This window comes from Trachypithecus francoisi, unplaced genomic scaffold, assembly GCF_009764315.1.
Source record: "Trachypithecus francoisi isolate TF-2019V2 unplaced genomic scaffold, Tfra_2.0 Lachesis_group21, whole genome shotgun sequence".
NCBI classification, from domain to species: domain Eukaryota; kingdom Metazoa; phylum Chordata; class Mammalia; order Primates; family Cercopithecidae; genus Trachypithecus; species Trachypithecus francoisi.
The window spans coordinates 40,318,986-40,326,410 of NW_022681467.1; the positions used below are offsets into that span (position 1 = coordinate 40,318,986).

The 7,425-nt window shown below is 45.2% G+C and overlaps 1 pseudogene; it reads left to right on the forward strand.

Annotated features, from left to right (window-relative positions):
• The first annotated feature begins 6,211 nt into the window (after window positions 1–6,211).
• Window positions 6,212–6,312, forward strand: LOC117069209 (annotated as a pseudogene).
• The last annotated feature ends 1,113 nt before the right edge of the window (window positions 6,313–7,425 follow it).

The following is a 7,425-nucleotide window of genomic DNA, read 5'->3' on the forward strand; positions in this document are numbered from 1 at the left end:
GAATAGTGCCTGTCATGGAGGAAGCTACACAGGTCACAACTCCTTAACTGAAACTCCAGTGTCTCAGGATCCTGATGCGTTTTGGAATTTAGGGAGTTCTGGGGTTTTGGAAAGCATATGACTTATATAACACACTAGTGGGTAGTGGGATCTGGCTTAGCATCCCATAATGAAACACGTTAATATTTCTGCAGAAAACAACATATAAGTATTCATACATCTGTTCAGGTTAGGTTTTTGCTACTGAATGAGTTTTGGTGTTACACTTAAATTCTTTTGTTCAGAAACGTTGGGATCTCTGAAGTGTGGATAAGGGCCTGTAGATCTGTGTAAGGGTTTGCTGTGATTATTGTTGAATGTGCCTCTGATATAATTGCCATGCAGTTGCTTCTTGAGGACAACTCTGAGCTTTTATGCTCAAGGCCCTCCTGGGCTCTTGGAGTTTTCTAGCAGGGCCTTCCTGTACCAAGAGCTCTGAATAAACTTTGAAGACTGACAGGACACTCTCTTCTTCTCTCTCTACCTAGGTCCTCAATTTAGTGATGTCTCCCTGTTCCTTTCAGTGTGGTAGTAGAGGTTGGCAGGGGAGGGGTAGGTTGCAAATGCAATTTCCAAGAGCCTTCCCCAGCCTGACCCCTACCCCTTCCACCCCAGCTGGTCCCAGTGGGGGAGGGGCACAGGTTGTGTGGAAGTGATGAGTGAGCCCCTCTTCTGGCAAAGCTGCTGTGGGTTCAGGCAGTCATCTGGCCTGCACAGGCAAGATAATGGAGTCAAAGGAGGCTTATGGCCCCTCAGCCGCCCCTGGGCATGCACAGATGTCTCTGTGGCAGACACTGTAGCACTTGCAGAAAAGCATTGGTGCCAGGTGTGGTGGCTCATGCCTGTAATTCCAGCACTTTGGGAGGCTGAGGCGGGTGGATCACTTGAGGTCAAAAGTTCGAGACCATCCTGGCCGGCATGGCAAAACCCCGCCTCTACTAGAAATACAAAAACTAGCCAGACGTGGTGGCGGGCACCTGTAATCCCACTACTTGGGAGGCTGAAGCAGGAGAATCACTCGAACTGGGGAGGCGGAGGTTGTAATGAGCCGAGATCATACCACTGCACTCCAGCCTGGGAAAACAAAAAGCAAACAAAAAAGAAGGAAAGAAGGAAGGAAGGAAGGAAAGAAGGAAGGAAGGAAGGAAAGAAGGAAGGAAGGAAGGAGGGAGGGAGGGAGGGAGGGAAGGAAGGAAAGAACGAAGAAGGAAAGAAAGAAGTGTTGGAGGGGAACCAGAAATTTCCCCCTTAATTCTCAGCCAGCATTTACTGAGTGTGACCCTGGGCTGGGCCCCAGGCTAGGTGCTGGGGACGCATGGTGAGGAAGACCTGGCCCCTCTGAGAGAAACCCACAGGCCAGGGACAGCTGCCTTCTGACCTCATGGGTACAGGGCTGGCCCTCATCCTGCCCATGGTGTCAGGTGCCAACCCGCCCTTCAAAGCAAGAGGAGGGAGGGAGAAGTGCCTGTATGTTCAAGAGTTACTTTATGAGGACAAAACAATCACCTTGGTTGACATCAGCAAAGAAACATCAGCCAAAGGCTTAAGATGACTCCAAAGAACTGGGGTGCAGTGGGGGGTGGGGCACTGAGACAGGCTCAGCCTGGATAGAGGAGGGGAAAGCTCCTGCGGGGGCCCCAGCTTGCAAAGATGAAGCTATTGCTTGATGATGTTGTCTCCAGGGCCAGAGATCTTCCTCTCATCTTCCACCATCTGCAGTCCTCTCCTGCTGCGTGGGAGGCACAGTCATTAGACCCATTTTCCAGGTGAGAGATCTCTGCCTCAGGGCTCAGACCTCCTCCTGGGGTTCCAGGTCAGTCTTCCAGGATGGAGGACAGGAAGCAGGCCATCGAGGGCTCTGGTAAGAAATGAGGTTTCTGGCCAGGCACGGTGGCTCATGCCTATAATCCCAGCACTTTGGGAGGCCAAGGCAGGCGGATCACTTGAGGTCAGGAGTTCCAGATCAGCCTGGCCAACAAGGTGAAACCCTGTCTCTACTAAAAATACAAAAATTAGCCAGGAGTGGTGAAGTGCACCTGTAGTCCCAGCTACTTGGGAGGCTGAGGCAGCAGAATTGCTTGAACCTGGAAGGTGGATCGCAGTCAGCTGAGATCGCACCACTGCATTCTAGCATGGGTGACAGAGGGAGACTCTGTCTCAAAAAAAGAAAAAAGAAAAGAAAAGAAATGAGGTTTGCCTGGCTGAGCCTGGGAAGCTAGAGTTCATTCGTTCATTCATTCATTCATTCATTCTGGCTGATCCTGAGTTCTGGCAGTTCCTATCTGCATGACCCTGGCAGCTCACTTCAGCCCTCTGAGCCTAAGATTCTACTATGTACCAGGCACTGTTCAGTCTACTGAGGATACAGAAGGAACTAGATAGTCATGGCCTCCAGCCTCACGACGCAGATAATGGGGTGGAGGTAGAGACAACTAGCTTTTTCTGGAGGCTTCCTGTAAAAAACAACACTTAAGTGGAGGTGGACAAAATCTCCTCATCATGCTGGGGAGAGGCAGAAATGGATTTAGCAAACTTACTGTGAAAGTCACAGCTTAGGCCGGGCGCGGTGGCTCAAGCCTGTAATCCCAGCACTTTGGGAGGCCGAGACGGGCGGATCACGAGGTCAGGAGATCGAGACCATCCTGGCTAACACTGTGAAACCCCGTCTCTACTAAAAAAATACAAAAAATTAGCCGGGCGAGATGGCGGGCGCCTGTAGTCCCAGCTACTCGGGAGGCTGAGGCGAGAGAATGGCGTAAACCCGGGAGGCGGAGCTTGCAATGAGCTGAGATCCAGCCACTGCACTCCAGCCTGGGTGACAGAGCGAGACTCCGTCTCAAAAAAAAAAAAAAAAAAAAAAAAAAGAAAGTCACAGCTTAAGCCTTAGAGCCATTCACTTGCCAGGGGCCTTCCAGGGGCCAAGTAATGCACTCTCAGGATCACATGCTTTAGTAGAATTTGCCAATGTAAGATGTTTTAACTGTAATTTATTAAGAATGCTGCCCCTTTCCACTCCAACTTCCCTCTCTGCCACACTTCCCTTCCTTTTGGGTATTGGCCCGGTGGTTCTGGCATTTTGGGGGATCTAGCTAAGGAGAAGTTGTCACGGAATAATGACATTGATGAAAATAACAAAAGTCAAAATACACCACTACAAAAAGGATGTAATAAATAGCATCAGTTCAAAAAAAATTTAAGATTAATAATCAAGGAAACATAACAAGTCCGGAAATCTTACAGCCCTGATATGAAAGAAATTTGATAGAGGTTCTTCTAAATTTGACAACAATCCTAGAATTTTATGACCTTCCAGTAGTACCCCCTTATCCTCGAGGGATACATTTCAAGACCCTCAGTGGGTGCCTGAAACCATGGATAGTAAGGAATTCTATTTAGACTATTTTTTTGATCCAATAGCCAAGACAACTACTGAGCTGGCTAATGGGCAGGTAGTGAAGATGCTGGACAAAGGGACAATTCAGACCCCAGGGGGACAAGGTGGGGTGGAGTGGGACAGCACCAAATTCCATCACGCTACTCAGAACAGCATACAATGTGGAACTTAATGAATTGCTTCTGGAATTTTTCATTTAATATTGTCAGACTGTGGTTGACCATGGGCAACTGAAACCTCAGGAAGCAAAACCTTGCATAAGAGGGGGCTACTGTGCCAGTAATAAGTTGTGAAGCTGAAAGAAACTTTAACTATCGACCATAAAAAATTTGGGGCCAGGCACAGTGGCTCATGCCTATAATCCCAGCATTTTGGGAGGCCAAGGTGGGAGGGTGGCTTGAGGCCAGGAGTTCAAGACCAATCTGGGCAACATAGTAAGACTCCGTCTCTACAAAATCTTAAAATATTAGTTGCGTGTGGAGACATATGCCTGTAGTCCTGGTTACTTGGGAGGCTGAGATGGGGGGATCCTTTGAGCCCAAGAGTTTGAGGCTGCATTGCACAAAGATCAGATAACTGCAGTCCTGCCTGAGCAATGGAGCAAGACCCTGTCTTTAAAAAATGGGGGCCAGGCGCAGTGACTCACACCTGTAATCCCAGCACTTTGAGAGGCCAAGGTGGGTGGATCATTTGAGACCAGGAGTTTGAGACCAGCTTGGTCAACTTGGTGAAACCCCGTCTCTATTAAAATTACAAAAATTCGCCAGGCGCACCTGTAGTCCCAGCTACTTGGGAGGCTGAGGCAGGAGAATCGCTTGAACCCAGAAGGTGGAGGTTGCAGTGAGCCAAGATTGCACCACTACACTCCAGCCTGGGTGACAGAGTGAGGTTCTGTCTCAAAAAAAAACAAAACAAAAAAACATTAGTCAATGGTGCTAGAGAAAAGACTAAAGTATCTTCTTATTCTCTCTAAATAAAATGACATTACAAAATCAATGTCACATGAAGAGGTTAACGTAAAAGTATACAACCGCAATGTAGGAATGAAATAATTATAAATATGTATCATATGAATGTAAATATGAATGTAAATATAAATTTTAATGTATGTAATTATGAACAAAGATGTAATGCTATTATGTAAATAAATATATTGTCTTATATGTAACTTAACATGTTAATATCATGTTATATTAGGAACTATTGCTGGCTATGTGGCCACAACAGGGCAGGGAATCTTGGGACCCTTATTCAGAGAGACCAAGACCAAATAAAGGACCGGATAAATCATTTCCTTCAACCTGTCACCAGTACAGGAATCCTCTTCCTGATGACAGCTGTCCCCTGAGCCTTGGCTCTGCACATCTGCTGGGATGGGGAATTCACCCCTCCTCCAAATCCTGTACTATCATGGGTCAAAACTCTGGCTGTGGGAGGTTCTTTAGTCATGCAGATCACTAGCTATCAGTGGTTTCCTCTTGAGTCCTCATCTTCCCCAGCACCCCCAGAAATCATGGGCTGCTGCTTCCCGTTTTATTATAACTCTGCAGTGCTACAATGCAGCTCTAGTATCTTGCCCTGGCCTGGGATAACCTGGCCTTCTTCAAAGTTTCCTTTTATGTCTTGACTTCCAAAGTCTTCCGCATCCATGATCTCAGAGATTAATCAGCCACCCATACATATATGAGGATGACAATGATGATGATGATGATGATAACAGCTAGCCAACACCGAGTGCTTACTGTATACCGGGCTCTGTGCCGGGTGCTGTATGAGCACCTGTTGTTAGTCTCAGGCACACCTATTTATGTTGGTTTTGAGTAACTTGTGCACGTATACCTTTGATTTAAAATTTTGGTTTCTATTTAGACTATGATAGGAATTTTTTTGTTTTGTTTAGCCTTCTCTCCTAAGCTTAATGAAACCACATATTCAGAACGAAAGGACACATTTAATTAAAACATTTCAAAGGCAAACAGCTTAAAAGAGTGATTACCCGAGACCTCTAATAAACAAATATGCCCCCCTACAAAACTCTTCTTAATGTAAATTCCAGAGAGGAAAAGCCAAAAACAAAAATAAAATCAAGAATGTTTGTTATTTACCTGGCTACAACCTGATAAAAATATTTTCTTAAGAGCTCTGTAGTTCAAAGTCAACTTAATTAAAAGCAGGTATTCAGACTATAATTTTTACAATAGGGCCTTTCTGCTGCTTCTATTTTGGATCTTGTTTTGGGGGATTTTTTTCAGGTGACTGAAACTCCTCTTTCAATGATATGGTGAGTCCCTCTCTCTGTTTGCGTCCTTTCTTGTTGGTATGATTTTTTGCTGAAGGAAAAAAAAAATGTAAATCTTAAGCGGCTTTCTGGAAAGCTTAAATTTCTTCTCTGTGCTTTGAAATGTAAATTTCCTACCTTGTCTAAAATTCAGTGAGGTACTCGCTTCGGCAGCACATATACTAAAATTAGAATGAAGGCCGGGCGCGGTGGCTCACGCCTGTAATCCCAGCACTCTGGGAGGCTGAGGCGGGTGGATCAACTGAGGTCAGGAGTTCGAGACCAGCCTGGCCAACATGGTGAAAACCCATCTATACTAAACATACAAAAATTAGCTGGGTATGGTGGCACATGCCTGTAATCCTGGCTACTTGGGAGGCTGAGGCAGGGGAATTGCTTGAACCCGGGAAGTGGAGGTTGCAGTAAGCCAAGATCGCACCACTATACTCCAGCCTGGGTGACAGAGAGAGACTCTGTCTCAAAATAAATAAATAAACAAATAAGTAAATAAATAAAATGAAATTGGAATGATACAGAGAAGATTAGTAGCATGGCACCTGTGCAAGGATGACACGTAAATTCAGAAGCGTTCCATTAAAAAATATATATATATTTAATAAAATTAATTAACACCAGGTGTGGTGGCTCACACCTGTAATCCCAACACTGGGAAGCTGACGTCAGGAGTTTGAGAGCAGCCTGGCCAACATGGTGAAACCCAGTCTCTACTGAAAATGCAAAAATTAGCTGGGCGTGGTGGTGCATGCTGGTAAGCCCAGCTACTTGGGAGGCTGAGGCAGAATCACTTGAATCCGGGAGGTGGGAGGCTGCAGTGAGCTGAGATTGTGCCACTGCAGTCTGCTTGGGCGACAGAGCAAGACTCTATCTCAAAAACAAACAAACAAACAAAACAAAAAACGAAAAGAAAGAAGTCACAAAGGGATCAAACTTCATTTTGGCTTCTCCTGCTTTGGCGATGGCCACAAAAGTTTTTCAAATTTGTTTGGTAACTATGACTTTAGAGTTTTGCCAAGCTAAATTAAACTATGAATATTTATTGAATATCTAGATCATTTCCAAATAAGATATAATGCTAAGACATTAATTACTACATGTAAGTTTAAGCTCATATACTTTTGGTTTCTTATTTCAGAGAAACAAAGGATATTTAGGGGCTGGGTGTAGTGGCTCATACCTGTAATCCCAGCACTTTGGAAAGCTGAGGTGAGAGGACTGCTTGAGGCCAGGAGTTCGAGACCAGCCTGGGCAACATAGTGAGACCTTGTCTCTACAAAACAAAAATTTTAAAGTTAGCCAGGAGTGGTGCTGCATGCTTGTAGTCCTAGCGACTCGAGAGGCTGAAGCAGGAGGATCACTCAAGCCTAGAAGTTTGAGGCTGCAGTGAGCTATAATCACACCACCATATTCCAGCTTGGGCAATAGAGCAAGACCCTGTCTCAAAAAAAAAAAAAAAAAAAAAAAAAAAAAGAGAGATATTAAGATCCAATACTAAAAGTATCCTATTCCACATTGAAAAATTGTTCCATTAGAAAGCTTGTGTTTCCAAATATTATAAAATGTGTATTCATAAATTATAGTACATACTGACAAAATTACTTCTGACTGGGCAGTGGCTCACACCTGTAATCCTAGCACTCTGGGAGGTTGAGGCGGGCAGATCACCTGAGGTCAGGAGTTCACCAGCCTGGCCAAC